The sequence below is a fragment of the Salvelinus fontinalis genome, chromosome 22, assembly GCF_029448725.1.
Source record: "Salvelinus fontinalis isolate EN_2023a chromosome 22, ASM2944872v1, whole genome shotgun sequence".
NCBI lineage: Eukaryota > Metazoa > Chordata > Actinopteri > Salmoniformes > Salmonidae > Salvelinus > Salvelinus fontinalis.
The window spans coordinates 1,656,400-1,676,484 of record NC_074686.1 but is presented as its reverse complement, the minus strand read 5'-3'; the positions used below and the strand labels follow the sequence as shown (position 1 = coordinate 1,676,484).

Genomic DNA, 20,085 nt, shown 5'->3' with positions numbered 1-20,085 from the left:
GATGCCCACATTCTCCCAAAAAATTTTTTTTTGTGGATCCAAGAACGCTCCAGTTCACACTTCATGCAGCTTTGTCTAACGACAACCTACTGTCATGTAACAATGACAAGCAACTTTCATGTAACACTGATGTCACAATGTCAGATGAAAAAGAATGACATGACTTACTTTCAGAGGAGCAGCGTAGCACACACAATTGATGCCGACAAACAAAGCTGTGGGAAGTATCCTTAAAGCCAATGCAGAGGATAAAGAAAAACAACAACTTAAAATGTACCTACTGTCCAGTACGGGGATCGAACCCACGAACTTGGCGTTATTTGCACCACGCTTTAACCAACAGAGCTAACCGGCCGCTTGCAAAATAGCAACATTTTTTGGATGTACAGAGCCTCGGCCAGTGCTGGCGCGTAAACGAGCAAGTCCACTAACAGCATAGCCTGACAAGACTGGACCCTCTTGGTTGCTCCTTGTGGCAAATCATAAACGCTGGAGAATTAGCTCAAATGGTAGAGCGCTTGCTTCGCATGCGAGAGGTAGTGGGATCGATGCCCACATTCTCCAAAAAACATTTTTTTTGTGGATCCAAGAACGCTCCAGTTCACACTTCATGCAGCTTTGTCTAACGACAACCTACTGTCATGTAACAATGACAAGCAACTTTCATGTAACACTGATGTCACAATGTCAGATGAAAAAGAATGACATGACTTACTTTCAGAGAAGCAGCGTAGCACACACAATTGATGCCAACAAACAAAGCTGTGGGAAGTTTCCTTGAAGCCAATGCAGAGGCTAAAGAAAAACAACAACTTAAAATGTACCTCATGTCCAGTACGGGGATAAAACCCACGTCCTTGGCGTTATTAGCACCACGCTCTAACCAACTGAGCTAACCGGCCGCTTGCAACATATCAACATTTTTAGGATGCACAGAGCCTCGGCCAGTGCTGGCGCGTAAACGAGCAAGTCCACCAACAGCATAGCCTGACAAGACTGGACCCTCTTGGTTGCTCCTTGTGGCAAATCATAAATGCTGGGGAATTAGCTCAAATGGTAGAGTGCTTGCTTCGCATGCGAGAGGTAGTGGGATCGATGTCCACATTCTCCAAAAAGCAATTTTTTTTGTGGATCCAAGAACGCTCCAGTTCACACTTCATGCAGCTTTGTCTAACGACAACCTACTGTCATGTAACAATGACAAGCAACTTTCATGTAACACTGATGTCACAATGTCAGATGAAAACGAATGACAAGACTTACTTTCAGAGGAGCAGCGTAGCACACACAATTGATGCCAACAAACAAAGCTGTGGGAAGTTTCCTTGAAGCCAATGCAGAGGCTAAAGAAAAACAACAACTTAAAATGTACCTCATGTCCATTACGGGGATCAAACCCACGACCGTGGCGTTATTAGCACCACGCTCTAACCAAGTGAGCTAACCGGCCGCTTGCAACATATCAACATTTTTAGGATGCACAGAGCCTCGGCCAGTGCTGGCGCGTAAACGAGCAAGTCCACCAACAGCATAGCCTGACAAGACTGGACCCTCTTGGTTGCTCCTTGTGGAAAATCAAAAATACTGGGGAATTAGCTCAAATGGTAGAGCGCTTGCTTCGCATGCGAGAGGTAGTGAGGATCGATGCCCACATTCTCCAAAAATCACATTTTTTTGTGGATCCAAGAACGCTCCAGTTCACACTTCATGCAGCTTTGTCTAACGACAACCTACTGTCATGTAACAATGACAAGCAACTTTCATGTAACACTGATGTCACAATGTCAGATGAAAAAGAATGACATGACTTACTTTCAGAGGAGCAGCGTAGCACACACAATTGATGCCAACAAACAAAGCTGTGGGAAGTTTCCTTGAAGCCAATGCAGAGGCTAAAGAAAAACAACAACTTAAATTCTACCTCATGTCCAGTACAGGGATCAAAACCACGAACTTGGTTTATTAGCATCACACTCTAACCAACTGAGCTAACCGGCCGCTTGCAACATAGCAACATCTTTTGGATGCACAGAGCCTCGGCCAGTGCTGGCGCGTAAACGAGCAAGTCCACCAACAGCATAGCCTGACAAGACTGGACCCTCTTGGTTGCTCCTTGCGGCAAATCATAAATGCTGGGGAATTAGCTCAAATGGTAGAGTGCTTGCTTCGCATGCGAGAGGTAGTGGGATCGATGCCCACATTCTCCAAAAATCACATTTTTTTGTGGATCCAAGAACGGTCCAGTTCACACTTCATGCAGCTTTGTCTAACGACAACCTACTGTCATGTAACAATGACAAGCAACTTTCATGTAACACTGATGTCACAATGTCAGATGAAAACGAATGACATGACTTACTTTCAGAGGAGCAGCGTAGCACACACAATTGATGCCAACAAACAAAGCTGTGGGAAGTTTCCTTGAAGCCAATGCAGAGGATAAAGAAAAACAACAACTTAAAATGTACCTCATGTCCAGTACGGGGATCGAACCCACGAACTTGGCGTTATTTGCACCACGCTTTAACCAACTGAGCTAACCGACCGCTTGCAACATAGCAACATTTTTTGGATGCACAGAGCCTCGGCCAGTGCTGGCGCGTAAATGAGCAAGTCCACCAACAGCATAGCCTGACAAGACTGGACCCTCTTGGTTGCTCCTTGTGGCAAATCATAAACGCTGGGGAATTAGCTCAAATGGTAGAGCGCTTGCTTCGCATGCGAGAGGTAGTGGGATCGATGCCCACACTCTCCAAAAAATATTTTTTTTTGTGGATCCAAGAACGCTCCAGTTCACACTTCATGCAGCTTTGTCTAACGACAACCTACTGTCATGTAACAATGACAAGCAACTTTCATGTAACACTGATGTCACAATGTCAGATGAAAACGAATGACATGACTTACTTTCAGAGGAGCAGCGTAGCACACACAATTGATGCCAACAAACAAAGCTGTGGAAAGTTTCCTTGAAACCAATGCAGAGGATAAAGAAAAACAACAACTTAAATTGTACCTCATGTCCAGTACAGGGATCAAAACCACGACCTTGGTTTATTAGCATCACACTCTAACCAACTGAGCTAACCGGCCCCTTGCAACATAGCAACATTTTTGGGATGCACAGAGCCTCGGCCAGTGCTGACGCGTAAACGAGCAAGTCCACCAACAGCATAGCCTGACAAGACTGGACCCTCTTGGTTGCTCCTTGTGGCAAATCATAAACGCTGGGGAATTAGCTCAAATGGTAGAGTGCTTGCTTCGCATGCGAGCGGTAGTGGGATCGATGCCCACATTCTCCCAAAATCACATTTTTTTGTGGATCCAAGAACGCTCCAGTTCACACTTTATGCAGCTTTGTCTAACGACAACCTACTGTCATGTAAGAATGACAAGCAACTTTCATGTAACACTGATGTCACAATGTCAGATGAAAACGAATGACATGACTTACTTTCAGAGGAGCAGCGTAGCACACACAATTGATGCCAACAAACAAAGCTGTGGGAAGTTTCCTTGAAGCCAATGCAGATGCTAAAGAAAAACAACAACTTAAAATGTACCTCATGTCCAGTACGGGGATCAAACCCACAACCTTTTCGTTATTAGCACCACGCTATAACCAACTGAGCTAAACGGCCGCTTGCCACATATCAACATTTTTAGGATGCACAGAGCCTCGGCCAGTGCTGGCGCGTAAACGAGCAAGTCCACCAACAGCATAGCCTGACAAGACTGGACCCTCTTGGTTGCTCCTTGTGGCAAATCATAAACGCTGGGGAATTAGCTCAAATGGTAGAGCGCTTGCTTCGCATGCGTGAGGTAGTGGGATCGATGCCCACATTCTCCAAAAATCACATTTTTTTGTGGATCCAAGAACGCTCCAGTTCACACTTCATGCAGCTTTGTCTAACGACAACCTACTGTCATGTAACAATGACAAGCAACTTTCATGTAACACTGATGTCACAATGTCAGATGAAAAAGAATGACATGACTTACTTTCAGAGGAGCAGCGTAGCACACACAATTGATGCCGACAAACAAAGCTGTGGGAAGTATCCTTAAAGCCAATGCAGAGGATAAAGAAAAACAACAACTTAAAATGTACCTACTGTCCAGTACGGGGATCGAACCCACGAACTTGGCGTTATTTGCACCACGCTTTAACCAGCAGAGCTAACCGGCCGCTTGCAAAATATCAACATTTTTTGGATGTACAGAGCCTCGGCCAGTGCTGGCGCGTAAACGAGCAAGTCCACTAACAGCATAGCCTGACAAGACTGGACCCTCTTGGTTGCTCCTTGTGGCAAATCATAAACGCTGGGGAATTAGCTCAAATGGTAGAGCGCTTGCTTCGCATGCGAGAGGTAGTGGGATCGATGCCCACATTCTCCAAAAAACTATTTTTTTTGTGGATCCAAGAACGCTCCAGTTCACACTTCATGCAGCTTTGTCTAACGACAACCTACTGTCATGTAACAATGACAAGCAACTTTCATGTAACACTGATGTCACAATGTCAGATGAAAAAGAATGACATGACTTACTTTCAGAGGAGCAGCGTAGCACACACAATTGATGCCGACAAACAAAGCTGTGGGAAGTATCCTTAAAGCCAATGCAGAGGATAAAGAAAAACAACAACTTAAAATGTACCTACTGTCCAGTACGGGGATCAAACCCACGAACTTGGCGTTATTTGCACCACGCTTTAACCAACTGAGCTAACCGGCCCCTTGCAACATAGCAACATTTTTGGGATGCACAGAGCCTCGGCCAGTGCTGACGCGTAAACGAGCAAGTCCACCAACAGCATAGCCTGACAAGACTGGACCCTCTTGGTTGCTCCTTGTGGCAAATCATAAACGCTGGGGAATTAGCTCAAATGGTAGAGTGCTTGCTTCGCATGCGAGCGGTAGTGGGATCGATGCCCACATTCTCAAAAATCACATTTTTTTGTGGATCCAAGAACGCTCCAGTTCACACTTCATGCAGCTTTGTCTAACGACAACCTACTGTCATGTAACAATGACAAGCAACTTTCATGTAACACTGATGTCACAATGTCAGATGAAAAAGAATGACATGACTTACTTTCAGAGGAGCAGCGTAGCACACACAATTGATGCCAACAAACAAAGCTGTGGGAAGTTTCCTTGAAGCCAATGCAGAGGCTAAAGAAAAACAACAACTTAAAATGTACCTACTGTCCAGTACGGGGATCGAACCCACGAACTTGGCGTTATTTGCACCACGCTTTAACCAACTGAGCTAACCGGCCGCTTGCAACATAGCAACATTTTTTGGATGCACAGAGCCTCGGCCAGTGCTGGCGCGTAAACGAGCAAGTCCACCAACAGCATAGCCTGACAAGACTGGAACCTCTTGGTTGCTCCTTGTGGAAAATCATAAATGCTGGGGAATTATCTCAAATGGTAGAGTGCTTGCTTTGCATGCGAGAGGTTGTGCGATCGATGCCCACATTCTCCAAAAAATCTCATTTTTTTGTGGATCCAAGAACGCTCCAGTTCACACTTTATGCAGCTTTGTCTAACGACAACCTACTGTCATGTAAGAATGACAAGCAACTTTCATGTAACACTGATGTCACAATGTCAGATGAAAACGAATGACATGACTTACTTTCAGAGGAGCAGCGTAGCACACACAATTGATGCCAACAAACAAAGCTGTGGGAAGTTTCCTTGAAGCCAATGCAGATGCTAAAGAAAAACAACAACTTAAAATGTACCTCATGTTCAGTACGGGGATCAAACCCACGACCTTTTCGTTATTAGCACCACGCTATAACCAACTGAGCTAAACGGCCGCTTGCCACATATCAACATTTTTAGGATGCACAGAGCCTCGGCCAGTGCTGGCGCGTAAACGAGCAAGTCCACCAACAGCATAGCCTGACAAGACTGGACCCTCTTGGTTGCTCCTTGTGGCAAATCATAAACGCTGGGGAATTAGCTCAAATGGTAGAGCGCTTGCTTCGCATGCGTGAGGTAGTGGGATCGATGCCCACATTCTCCAAAAAAAATTTTTTTTGTGGATCCAAGAACGCTCCAGTTCACACTTCATGCAGCTTTGTCTAACGACAACCTACTGTCATGTAACAATGACAAGCAACTTTCATGTAACACTGATGTCACAATGTCAGATGAAAAAGAATGACATGACTTACTTTCAGAGGAGCAGCGTAGCACACACAATTGATGCCGACAAACAAAGCTGTGGGAAGTATCCTTAAAGCCAATGCAGAGGATAAAGAAAAACAACAACTTAAAATGTACCTACTGTCCAGTACGGGGATCAAACCCACGAACTTGGCGTTATTTGCACCACGCTTTAACCAACTGAGCTAACCGGCCGCTTGCAACATAGCAACATTTTTTGGATGCACAGAGCCTCGGCCAGTGCTGGCGCGTAAACGAGCAAGTCCACCAACAGCATAGCCTGACAAGACTGGACCCTCTTGGTTGCTCCTTGTGGCAATTCATAAATGCTGGGGAATTAGCTCAAATGGTAGAGTGCTTGCTTCGCATGCGAGAGGTAGTGGGATCGATGCCCACATTCTCCAAAAATCACATTTTTTTGTGGATCCAAGAACGGTCCAGTTCACACTTCATTCAGCTTTGTCTAACGACAACCTACTGTCATGTAACAATGACAAGCAACTTTCATGTAACACTGATGTCACAATGTCAGATGAAAACGAATGACATGACTTACTTTCAGAGGAGCAGCGTAGCACACACAATTGATGCCAACAAACAAAGCTGTGGGAAGTTTCCTTGAAGCCAATGCAGAGGATAAAGAAAAACAACAACTTAAAATGTACCTCATGTCCAGTACGGGGATCGAACCCACGAACTTGGCGTTATTTGTACCACGCTTTAACCAACTGAGCTAACCGGCCGCTTGCAACATAGCAACATTTTTTGGATGCACAGAGCCTCGGCCAGTGCTGGCGCGTAAACGAGCAAGTCCACCAACAGCATAGCCTGACAAGACTGGACCCTCTTGGTTGCTCCTTGTGGCAAATCATAAATGCTGGGGAATTAGCTCAAATGGTAGAGTGCTTGCTTCGCATGCGAGAGGTAGTGGGATCGATGCCCACATTCTCCAAAAATCACATTTTTTTGTGGATCCAAGAACGGTCCAGTTCACACTTCATGCAGCTTTGTCTAACGACAACCTACTGTCATGTAACAATGACAAGCAACTTTCATGTAACACTGATGTCACAATGTCAGATGAAAACGAATGACATGACTTACTTTCAGAGGAGCAGCGTAGCACACACAATTGATGCCAACAAACAAAGCTGTGGGAAGTTTCCTTGAAGCCAATGCAGAGGATAAAGAAAAACAACAACTTAAAATGTACCTCATGTCCAGTACGGGGATCGAACCCACGAACTTGGCGTTATTTGTACCACGCTTTAACCAACTGAGCTAACCGGCCGCTTGCAACATAGCAACATTTTTTGGATGCACAGAGCCTCGGCCAGTGCTGGCGCGTAAATGAGCAAGTCCACCAACAGCATAGCCTGACAAGACTGGACCCTCTTGGTTGCTCCTTGTGGCAAATCATAAACGCTGGGGAATTAGCTCAAATGGTCGAGCGCTTGCTTCGCATGCGAGAGGTAGTGGGATCGATGCCCACATTCTCGAAAAAACTATTTTTTTTGTGGATCCAAGAACGCTCCAGTTCACACTTCATGCAGCTTTGTCTAACGACAACCTACTGTCATGTAACAATGACAAGCAACTTTCATGTAACACTGATGTCACAATGTCAGATGAAAACGAATGACATGACTTACTTTCAGAGGAGCAGCGTAGCACACACAATTGATGCCAACAAACAAAGCTGTGGAAAGTTTCCTTGAAACCAATGCAGAGGATAAAGAAAAACAACAACTTAAATTGTACCTCATGTCCAGTACAGGGATCAAAACCACGACCTTGGTTTATTAGCATCACACTCTAACCAACTGAGCTAACCGGCCCCTTGCAACATAGCAACATTTTTGGGATGCACAGAGCCTCGGCCAGTGCTGACGCGTAAACGAGCAAGTCCACCAACAGCATAGCCTGACAAGACTGGACCCTCTTGGTTGCTCCTTGTGGCAAATCATAAACGCTGGGGAATTAGCTCAAATGGTAGAGTGCTTGCTTCGCATGCGAGCGGTAGTGGGATTGATGCCCACATTCTCCAAAAATCACATTTTTTTGTGGATCCAAGAACGCTCCAGTTCACACTTCATGCAGCTTTGTCTAACGACAACCTACTGTCATGTAACAATGACAAGCAACTTTCATGTAACACTGATGTCACAATGTCAGATGAAAACGAATGACATGACTTACTTTCAGAGGAGCAGCGTAGCACACACAATTGATGCCAACAAACAAAGCTGTGGGAAGTTTCCTTGAAGCCAATGCAGAGGATAAAGAAAAACAACAACTTAAAATGTACCTCATGTCCAGTACGGGGATCGAACCCACGAACTTGGCGTTATTTGTACCACGCTTTAACCAACTGAGCTAACCGGCCGCTTGCAACATAGCAACATTTTTTGGATGCACAGAGCCTCGGCCAGTGCTGGCGCGTAAATGAGCAAGTCCACCAACAGCATAGCCTGACAAGACTGGACCCTCTTGGTTGCTCCTTGTGGCAAATCATAAACGCTGGGGAATTAGCTCAAATGGTAGAGCGCTTGCTTCGCATGCGAGAGGTAGTGGGATCGATGCCCACATTCTCGAAAAAACTATTTTTTTTGTGGATCCAAGAACGCTCCAGTTCACACTTCATGCAGCTTTGTCTAACGACAACCTACTGTCATGTAACAATGACAAGCAACTTTCATGTAACACTGATGTCACAATGTCAGATGAAAACGAATGACATGACTTACTTTCAGAGGAGCAGCGTAGCACACACAATTGATGCCAACAAACAAAGCTGTGGAAAGTTTCCTTGAAACCAATGCAGAGGATAAAGAAAAACAACAACTTAAATTGTACCTCATGTCCAGTACAGGGATCAAAACCACGACCTTGGTTTATTAGCATCACACTCTAACCAACTGAGCTAACCGGCCCCTTGCAACATAGCAACATTTTTGGGATGCACAGAGCCTCGGCCAGTGCTGACGCGTAAACGAGCAAGTCCACCAACAGCATAGCCTGACAAGACTGGACCCTCTTGGTTGCTCCTTGTGGCAAATCATAAACGCTGGGGAATTAGCTCAAATGGTAGAGTGCTTGCTTCGCATGCGAGCGGTAGTGGGATTGATGCCCACATTCTCCAAAAATCACATTTTTTTGTGGATCCAAGAACGCTCCAGTTCACACTTCATGCAGCTTTGTCTAACGACAACCTACTGTCATGTAACAATGACAAGCAACTTTCATGTAACACTGATGTCACAATGTCAGATGAAAACGAATGACATGACTTACTTTCAGAGGAGCAGCGTAGCACACACAATTGATGCCAACAAACAAAGCTGTGGGAAGTTTCCTTGAAGCCAATGCAGAGGCTAAAGAAAAACAACAACTTAAAATGTACCTCATGTCCAGTACGGGGATCAAACCCACGACCTTGGCGTTATTAGCACCACGCTCTAACCAACTGAGCTAACCGGCCGCTTGCAACACATCAACATTTTTAGGATGCACAGAGCCTCGGCCAGTGCTGGCGCGTAAACGAGCAAGTCCACCAACAGCATAGCCTGACAAGACTGGACCCTCTTGGTTGCTCCTTGTGGCAAATCATAAACGCTGGGGAATTAGCTCAAATGGTAGAGCGCTTGCTTCGCATGCGAGAGGTTGTGGGATCGATGCCCACATTCTCCGAAAAACATTTTTTTTTGTGGATCCAAGAACGCTCCAGTTCACACTTCATGCAGCTTTGTCTAACGACAACCTACTGTCATGTAACAATGACAAGCAACTTTCATGTAACACTGATGTCACAATGTCAGATGAAAAAGAATGACATGACTTACTTTCAGAGGAGCAGCGTAGCACACACAATTGATGCCGACAAACAAAGCTGTGGGAAGTATCCTTAAAGCCAATGCAGAGGATAAAGAAAAACAACAACTTAAAATGTACCTATTGTCCAGTACGGGGATCAAACCCACGAACTTGGCGTTATTTGCACCACGCTTTAACCAACTGAGCTAACCGGCCTCTTGCAACATAGCAACATTTTTTGGATGCACAGAGCCTCGGCCAGTGCTGGCGCGTAAACGAGCAAGTCCACCAACAGCATAGCCTGACAAGACTGGACCCTCTTGGTTGCTCCTTGTGGCAAATCATAAACGCTGGGGAATTAGCTCAAATGGTAGAGCGCTTGCTTCGCATGCGAGAGGTAGTGGGATCGATGCCCACATTCTCGAAAAAACTATTTTTTTTGTGGATCCAAGAACGCTCCAGTTCACACTTCATGCAGCTTTGTCTAACGACAACCTACTGTCATGTAACAATGACAAGCAACTTTCATGTAACACTGATGTCACAATGTCAGATGAAAACGAATGACATGACTTACTTTCAGAGGAGCAGCGTAGCACACACAATTGATGCCAACAAACAAAGCTGTGGAAAGTTTCCTTGAAACCAATGCAGAGGATAAAGAAAAACAACAACTTAAATTGTACCTCATGTCCAGTACAGGGATCAAAACCACGACCTTGGTTTATTAGCATCACACTCTAACCAACTGAGCTAACCGGCCCCTTGCAACATAGCAACATTTTTGGGATGCACAGAGCCTCGGCCAGTGCTGACGCGTAAACGAGCAAGTCCACCAACAGCATAGCCTGACAAGACTGGACCCTCTTGGTTGCTCCTTGTGGCAAATCATAAACGCTGGGGAATTAGCTCAAATGGTAGAGTGCTTGCTTCGCATGCGAGCGGTAGTGGGATTGATGCCCACATTCTCCAAAAATCACATTTTTTTGTGGATCCAAGAACGCTCCAGTTCACACTTCATGCAGCTTTGTCTAACGACAACCTACTGTCATGTAACAATGACAAGCAACTTTCATGTAACACTGATGTCACAATGTCAGATGAAAACGAATGACATGACTTACTTTCAGAGGAGCAGCGTAGCACACACAATTGATGCCAACAAACAAAGCTGTGGGAAGTTTCCTTGAAGCCAATGCAGAGGATAAAGAAAAACAACAACTTAAAATGTACCTCATGTCCAGTACGGGGATCGAACCCACGAACTTGGCGTTATTTGTACCACGCTTTAACCAACTGAGCTAACCGGCCGCTTGCAACATAGCAACATTTTTTGGATGCACAGAGCCTCGGCCAGTGCTGGCGCGTAAATGAGCAAGTCCACCAACAGCATAGCCTGACAAGACTGGACCCTCTTGGTTGCTCCTTGTGGCAAATCATAAACGCTGGGGAATTAGCTCAAATGGTAGAGCGCTTGCTTCGCATGCGAGAGGTAGTGGGATCGATGCCCACATTCTCGAAAAAACTATTTTTTTTGTGGATCCAAGAACGCTCCAGTTCACACTTCATGCAGCTTTGTCTAACGACAACCTACTGTCATGTAACAATGACAAGCAACTTTCATGTAACACTGATGTCACAATGTCAGATGAAAACGAATGACATGACTTACTTTCAGAGGAGCAGCGTAGCACACACAATTGATGCCAACAAACAAAGCTGTGGAAAGTTTCCTTGAAACCAATGCAGAGGATAAAGAAAAACAACAACTTAAATTGTACCTCATGTCCAGTACAGGGATCAAAACCACGACCTTGGTTTATTAGCATCACACTCTAACCAACTGAGCTAACCGGCCCCTTGCAACATAGCAACATTTTTGGGATGCACAGAGCCTCGGCCAGTGCTGACGCGTAAACGAGCAAGTCCACCAACAGCATAGCCTGACAAGACTGGACCCTCTTGGTTGCTCCTTGTGGCAAATCATAAACGCTGGGGAATTAGCTCAAATGGTAGAGTGCTTGCTTCGCATGCGAGCGGTAGTGGGATTGATGCCCACATTCTCCAAAAATCACATTTTTTTGTGGATCCAAGAACGCTCCAGTTCACACTTCATGCAGCTTTGTCTAACGACAACCTACTGTCATGTAACAATGACAAGCAACTTTCATGTAACACTGATGTCACAATGTCAGATGAAAACGAATGACATGACTTACTTTCAGAGGAGCAGCGTAGCACACACAATTGATGCCAACAAACAAAGCTGTGGGAAGTTTCCTTGAAGCCAATGCAGAGGCTAAAGAAAAACAACAACTTAAAATGTACCTCATGTCCAGTACGGGGATCAAACCCACGACCTTGGCGTTATTAGCACCACGCTCTAACCAACTGAGCTAACCGGCCGCTTGCAACACATCAACATTTTTAGGATGCACAGAGCCTCGGCCAGTGCTGGCGCGTAAACGAGCAAGTCCACCAACAGCATAGCCTGACAAGACTGGACCCTCTTGGTTGCTCCTTGTGGCAAATCATAAACGCTGGGGAATTAGCTCAAATGGTAGAGCGCTTGCTTCGCATGCGAGAGGTTGTGGGATCGATGCCCACATTCTCCGAAAAACATTTTTTTTTGTGGATCCAAGAACGCTCCAGTTCACACTTCATGCAGCTTTGTCTAACGACAACCTACTGTCATGTAACAATGACAAGCAACTTTCATGTAACACTGATGTCACAATGTCAGATGAAAAAGAATGACATGACTTACTTTCAGAGGAGCAGCGTAGCACACACAATTGATGCCGACAAACAAAGCTGTGGGAAGTATCCTTAAAGCCAATGCAGAGGATAAAGAAAAACAACAACTTAAAATGTACCTATTGTCCAGTACGGGGATCAAACCCACGAACTTGGCGTTATTTGCACCACGCTTTAACCAACTGAGCTAACCGGCCTCTTGCAACATAGCAACATTTTTTGGATGCACAGAGCCTCGGCCAGTGCTGGCGCGTAAACGAGCAAGTCCACCAACAGCATAGCCTGACAAGACTGGACCCTCTTGGTTGCTCCTTGTGGCAAATCATAAACGCTGGGGAATTAGCTCAAATGGTAGAGCGCTTGCTTCGCATGCGAGAGGTAGTGGGATCGATGCCCACATTTTCCAAAAAACAATTTTTTTTGTGGATCCAAGAACGCTCCAGTTCACACTTCATGCAGCTTTGTCTAACGACAACCTACTGTCATGTAACAATGACAAGCAACTTTCATGTAACACTGATGTCACAATGTCAGATGAAAAAGAATGACATGACTTACTTTTAGAGGAGCAGCGTAGCACACACAATTGATGCCGACAAACAAAGCTGTGGGAAGTTTCCTTAAAGCCAATGCAGAGGATAAAGAAAAACAACAACTTAAAATGTACCTACTGTCCAGTACGGGGATCGAACCCACGAACTTGGCGTTATTTGCACCACGCTTTAACCAACTGCGCTAACCGGCCGCTTGCAAAATAGCAACATTTTTTGGATGCACAGAGCCTCGGCCAGTGCTGGCGCGGAAACGAGCAAGTCCACCAACAGCATAGCCTGACAAGACTGGACCCTCTTGGTTGCTCCTTGTGGAAAATCATAAATGCTGGGGAATTAGCTCAAATGGTAGAGTGCTTGCTTCGCATGCGAGAGGTTGTGGGATCGATGCCCACATTCTCCAAAAATCACATTTTTTTGTGGATCCAAGAACGCTCCAGTTCACACTTTATGCAGCTTTGTCTAACGACAACCTACTGTCATGTAAGAATGACAAGCAACTTTCATGTAACACTGATGTCACAATGTCAGATGAAAACGAATGACATGACTTACTTTCAGAGGAGCAGCGTAGCACAAACAATTTATGCCAACAAACAAAGCTGTGGGAAGTTTCCTTGAAGCCAATGCAGATGCTAAAGAAAAACAACAACTTAAAATGTACCTCATGTCCAGTACGGGGATCAAACCCACGATCTTTTCGTTATTAGCACCACGCTATAACCAACTGAGCTAAACGGCCGCTTGCCACATATCAACATTTTTAGGATGCACAGAGCCTCGGCCAGTGCTGGCGCGTAAACGAGCAAGTCCACCAACAGCATAGCCTAACAAGACTGGACCCTCTTGGTTGCTCCTTGTGGCAAATCATAAACGCTGGGGTGTTAGCTCAAATGGTAGAGCGCTTGCTTCGCATGCGAGAGGTAGTGGGATCGATGCCCACATTTTCCAAAAAACAATTTTTTTTGTGGATCCAAGAACGCTCCAGTTCACACTTCATGCAGCTTTGTCTAACGACAACCTACTGTCATGTAACAATGACAAGCAACTTTCATGTAACACTGATGTCACAATGTCAGATGAAAAAGAATGACATGACTTACTTTTAGAGGAGCAGCGTAGCACACACAATTGATGCCGACAAACAAAGCTGTGGGAAGTTTCCTTAAAGCCAATGCAGAGGATAAAGAAAAACAACAACTTAAAATGTACCTACTGTCCAGTACGGGGATCGAACCCACAAACTTGGCGTTATTTGCACCACGCTTTAACCAACTGAGCTAACCGGCCGCTTGCAACATAGCAACATTTTTTGGATGCACAGAGCCTCGGCCAGTGCTGGCGCGTAAACGAGCAAGTCCACCAACAGCATAGCCTGACAAGACTGGACCCTCTTGGTTGCTCCTTGTGGAAAAACATAAATGCTGGGGAATTAGCTCAAATGGTAGAGTGCTTGCTTTGCATGCGAGAGGTTGTGCGATCGATGCCCACATTCTCCAAAAATCACATTTTTTTGTGGATCCAAGAACGCTCCAGTTCACACTTTATGCAGCTTTGTCTAACGACAACCTACTGTCATGTAAGAATGACAAGCAACTTTCATGTAACACTGATGTCACAATGTCAGATGAAAACGAATGACATGACTTACTTTCAGAGGAGCAGCGTAGCACACACAATTGATGCCAACAAACAAAGCTGTGGGAAGTTTCCTTGAAGCCAATGCAGAGGATAAAGAAAAACAACAACTTAAAATGTACCTCATGTCCAGTACGGGGATCGAACCCACGAACTTGGCGTTATTTGTACCACGCTTTAACCAACTGAGCTAACCGGCCGCTTGCAACATAGCAACATTTTTTGGATGCACAGAGCCTCGGCCAGTGCTGGCGCGTAAACGAGCAAGTCCACCAACAGCATAGCCTGACAAGACTGGACCCTCTTGGTTGCTATTGTGGCAAATCATAAATGCTGGGGAATTAGCTCAAATGGTAGAGTGCTTGCTTCGCATGCGAGAGGTAGTGGGATCGATGCCCACATTCTCCAAAAATCAAATTTTTTTGTGGATCCAAGAACGGTCCAGTTCACACTTCATGCAGCTTTGTCTAACGACAACCTACTGTCATGTAACAATGACAAGCAACTTTCATGTAACACTGATGTCACAATGTCAGATGAAAACGAATGACATGACTTACTTTCAGAGGAGCAGCGTAGCACACACAATTGATGCCAACAAACAAAGCTGTGGGAAGTTTCCTTGATGCCAATGCAGAGGATAAAGAAAAACAACAACTTAAAATGTACCTCATGTCCAGTACGGTGATCGAACCCACGAACTTGGCGTTATTTGTACCACGCTTTAACCAACTGAGCTAACCGGCCGCTTGCAACATAGCAACATTTTTTGGATGCACAGAGCCTCGGCCAGTGCTGGCGCGTAAATGAGCAAGTCCACCAACAGCATAGCCTGACAAGACTGGACCCTCTTGGTTGCTCCTTGTGGCAAATCATAAACGCTGGGGAATTATCTCAAATGGTAGAGCGCTTGCTTCGCATGCGAGAGGTAGTGGGATCGATGCCCACATTCTCGAAAAAACTATTTTTTTTGTGGATCCAAGAACGCTCCAGTTCACACTTCATGCAGCTTTGTCTAACGACAACCTACTGTCATGTAACAATGACAAGCAACTTTCATGTAACACTGATGTCACAATGTCAGATGAAAACGAATGACATGACTTACTTTCAGAGGAGCAGCGTAGCACACACAATTGATGCCAACAAACAAAGCTGTGGAAAGTTTCCTTGAAACCAATGCAGAGGATAAAGAAAAACAACAACTTAAATTGTACCTCATGTCCAGTACAGGGATCAAAACCACGACCTTGGTTTTTTAGCATCACACTCTAACCAACTGAGCTAACCGGCCCCTTGCAACATAGCAAAATTTTTAGGATGCACAGAGCCTCGGCCAGTGCTGACGCGTAAACGAGCAAGTCCACCAACAGCATAGCCTGACAAGACTGGACCCTCTTGGTTGCTCCTTGTGGCAAATCATAAACGCTGGGGAATTAGCTCAAATGGTAGAGTGCTTGCTTCGCATGCGAGCGGTAGTGGGATTGATGCCCACATTCTCCAAAAATCACATTTTTTTGTGGATCCAAGAACGCTCCAGTTCACACTTCATGCAGCTTTGTCTAACGACAACCTACTGTCATGTAACAATGACAAGCAACTTTCATGTAACACTGATGTCACAATGTCAGATGAAAACGAATGACATGACTTACTTTCAGAGGAGCAGCGTAGCACACACAATTGATGCCAACAAACAAAGCTGTGGGAAGTTTCCTTGAAGCCAATGCAGAGGCTAAAGAAAAACAACAACTTGAAATGTACCTCATGTCCAGTACAGGGATAGAACCCACGACCTTGGCGTTATTAGCAACACGCTCTAACCAACTGAGCTAACCGGCCGCTTGCCACATATCAACATTTTTAGGATGCACAGAGCCTCGGCCAGTGCTGGCGCGTAAACGAGCAAGTCCACCAACAGCATAGCCTGACAAGACTGGACCCTCTTGGTTGCTGCTTGTGGCAAATCTTAAACGCTGGGGAATTAGCTCAAATGGTAGAGTGCTTGCTTCGCATGCGAGAGGTAGTCGGATCGATACCCACATTCTCCAAAAAATAATTTTTTTTGTAGATCCAAGAACGCTCCAGTTCACACTTCATGCAGGTTTGTCTAACGACAACATACTGTCATGTAACAATGACAAGCAACTTTCATGTAACACTGATGTCACAATGTCAGATGAAAACGAATGACATGACTTACTTTCAGAGGAGCAGCGTAGCACACACAATTGATGCCATTAAACAAAGCTGTGGGAAGTTTCCTTGAAGCCAATGCAGAGGATAAAGAAAAACAACAACTTAAAATGTACCTCCTGTCCAGTACGGGGATCGATCCCACGAACTTGGTATTATTAGCACCACGCTCTAACCAACTGAGCTAACCGGCCGCTTGCAAAATAGCAACATTTTTAGGATGCACAGAGCCTCGGCCAGTGCTGGCGCGTAAACGAGCAAGTCCACCAACAGCATAGCCTGACAAGACTGGACCCTCTTGGTTGCTGCTTGTGGCAAATCATAAACGCTGGGGAATTAGCTCAAATGGTAGAGTGCTTGCTTCCCATGCGAGAGATAGTGGGATCGATGCCCACATTCTAGAAAAAAGATTTTTTTTTGTGGATCAAAGAACGCTCCAGTTCACACTTCATGCAGCTTTGTCTAACGACAACCTACTGTCATGTAACAATGACAAGCAACTTTCATGTAACACTGATGTCACAATGTCAGATGAAAACGAATGACATGACTTACTTTCAGAGGAGCAGCGTAGCACACACAATTGATGCCAACAAACAAAGCTGTGGGAAGTTTCCTTAAAGCCAATGCAGAGGATAAAGAAAAACAACAACTTAAAATGTACCTACTGTCCAGTACGGGGATCAAACCCACGAACTTGGCGTTATTTGCACCACGCTTTAACCAACTGAGCTAACCGGCCTCTTGCAACATAGCAACATTTTTTGGATGCACAGAGCCTCGGCCAGTGCTGGCGCGTAAACGAGCAAGTCCACCAACAGCATAGCCTGACAAGACTGGACCCTCTTGGTTGCTCCTTGTGGCAAATCATAAACGCTGGGGAATTAGCTCAAATGGTAGAGCGCTTGCTTCGCATGCGAGAGGTAGTGGGATCGATGCCCACATTCTCCAAAAATCACATTTTTTTGTGGATCCAAGAACGGTCCAGTTCACACTTCATGCAGCTTTGTCTAACGACAACCTACTGTCATGTAACAATGACAAGCAACTTTCATGTAACACTGATGTCACAATGTCAGATGAAAACGAATGACATGACTTACTTTCAGAGGAGCAGCGTAGCACACACAATTGATGCCAACAAACAAAGCTGTGGGAAGTTTCCTTGAAGCCAATGCAGAGGATAAAGAAAAACAACAACTTAAAATGTACCTCATGTCCAGTACGGGGATCGAACCCACGAACTTGGCGTTATTTGTACCACGCTTTAACCAACTGAGCTAACCGGCCGCTTGCAACATAGCAACATTTTTTGGATGCACAGAGCCTCGGCCAGTGCTGGCGCGTAAATGAGCAAGTCCACCAACAGCATAGCCTGACAAGACTGGACCCTCTTGGTTGCTCCTTGTGGAAAATCATAAACGCTGGGGAATTATCTCAAATGGTAGAGCGCTTGCTTCGCATGCGAGAGGTAGTGGGATCGATGCCCACATTCTCGAAAAAACTATTTTTTTTGTGGATCCAAGAACGCTCCAGTTCACACTTCATGCAGCTTTGTCTAACGACAACCTACTGTCATGTAACAATGACAAGCAACTTTCATGTAACACTGATGTCACAATGTCAGATGAAAACGAATGACATGACTTACTTTCAGAGGAGCAGCGTAGCACACACAATTGATGCCAACAAACAAAGCTGTGGAAAGTTTCCTTGAAACCAATGCAGAGGATAAAGGAAAACAACAACTTAAATTCTACCTCATGTCCAGTACAGGGATCAAACCCACGACCTTGGCGTTATTAGCACCACGCTCTAACCAACTGAGCTAACCGGCCGCTTGCAACACATCAACATTTTTAGGATGCACAGAGCCTCGGCCAGTGCTGGCGCGTAAACGAGCAAGTCCACCAACAGCATAGCCTGACAAGACTGGACCCTCTTGGTTGCTCCTTGTGGCAAATCATAAACGCTGGGGAATTAGCTCAAATGGTAGAGCGCTTGCTTCGCATGCGAGAGGTAGTGGGATCGATGCCCACATTCTCCGAAAAACATTTTTTTTTGTGGATCCAAGAACGCTCCAGTTCACACTTCATGCAGCTTTGTCTAACGACAACCTACTGTCATGTAACAATGACAAGCAACTTTCATGTAACACTGATGTCACAATGTCAGATGAAAAAGAATGACATGACTTACTTTCAGAGGAGCAGCGTAGCACACACAATTGATGCCGACAAACAAAGCTGTGGGAAGTATCCTTAAAGCCAATGCAGAGGATAAAGAAAAACAACAACTTAAAATGGACCTACTGTCCAGTACGGGGATCGAACCCACGAACTTGGCGTTATTTGCACCACGCTTTAACCAACAGAGCTAACCGCCCGCTTGCAACATAGCGAAATTTTTTGGATGTACAGAGCCTCGGCCAGTGCTGGCGCGTAAACGAGCAAGTCCACCAACAGCATAGCCTGACAAGACTGGACCCTCTTGGTTGCTCCTTGTGGCAAATCATAAACGCTGGGGAATTAGCTCAAATGGTAGAGCGCTTGCTTCGCATGCGAGAGGTAGTGGGATCGATGCCCACATTTTCCAAAAAACAATTTTTTTCGTGGATTCAAGAACGCTCCAGTTCACACTTCATGCAGGTTTGTCTAACGACAACCTACTGTCATGTAACAATGACAAGCAACTTTCATGTAACACTGATGTCACAATGTCAGATGAAAACGAATGACATGACTTACTTTCAGAGGAGCAGCGTAGCACACACAATTGATGCCGACAAACAAAGCTGTGGGAAGTATCCTTAAAGCCAATGCAGAGGATAAAGAAAAACAACAACTTAAAATGTACCTACTGTCCAGTACGGGGATCGAACCCACGAACTTGGCGTTATTTGTACCACGCTTTAACCAACTGAGCTATCCGGCCGCTTGCAACAT

At 45.3% G+C, this 20,085-nt stretch overlaps 3 non-coding genes across 3 annotated transcripts; all 3 read left to right on the top strand.

Annotated features, from left to right (window-relative positions):
* Positions 1 to 491: 491 nt before the first annotated feature.
* On the top strand, positions 492 to 564 carry trnaa-cgc (transfer RNA alanine (anticodon CGC)). The gene has a single exon. It is a non-coding gene; the product is annotated as a tRNA-Ala (tRNA).
* A 9,238-nt stretch (positions 565 to 9,802) lies between these two features.
* On the top strand, positions 9,803 to 9,875 carry trnaa-cgc (transfer RNA alanine (anticodon CGC)). Its single transcript has one exon. It is a non-coding gene; the product is annotated as a tRNA-Ala (tRNA).
* A 2,665-nt stretch (positions 9,876 to 12,540) lies between these two features.
* trnaa-cgc (transfer RNA alanine (anticodon CGC)) lies at positions 12,541 to 12,613 on the top strand. Its single transcript has one exon. It is a non-coding gene; the product is annotated as a tRNA-Ala (tRNA).
* Positions 12,614 to 20,085: the final 7,472 nt, after the last annotated feature.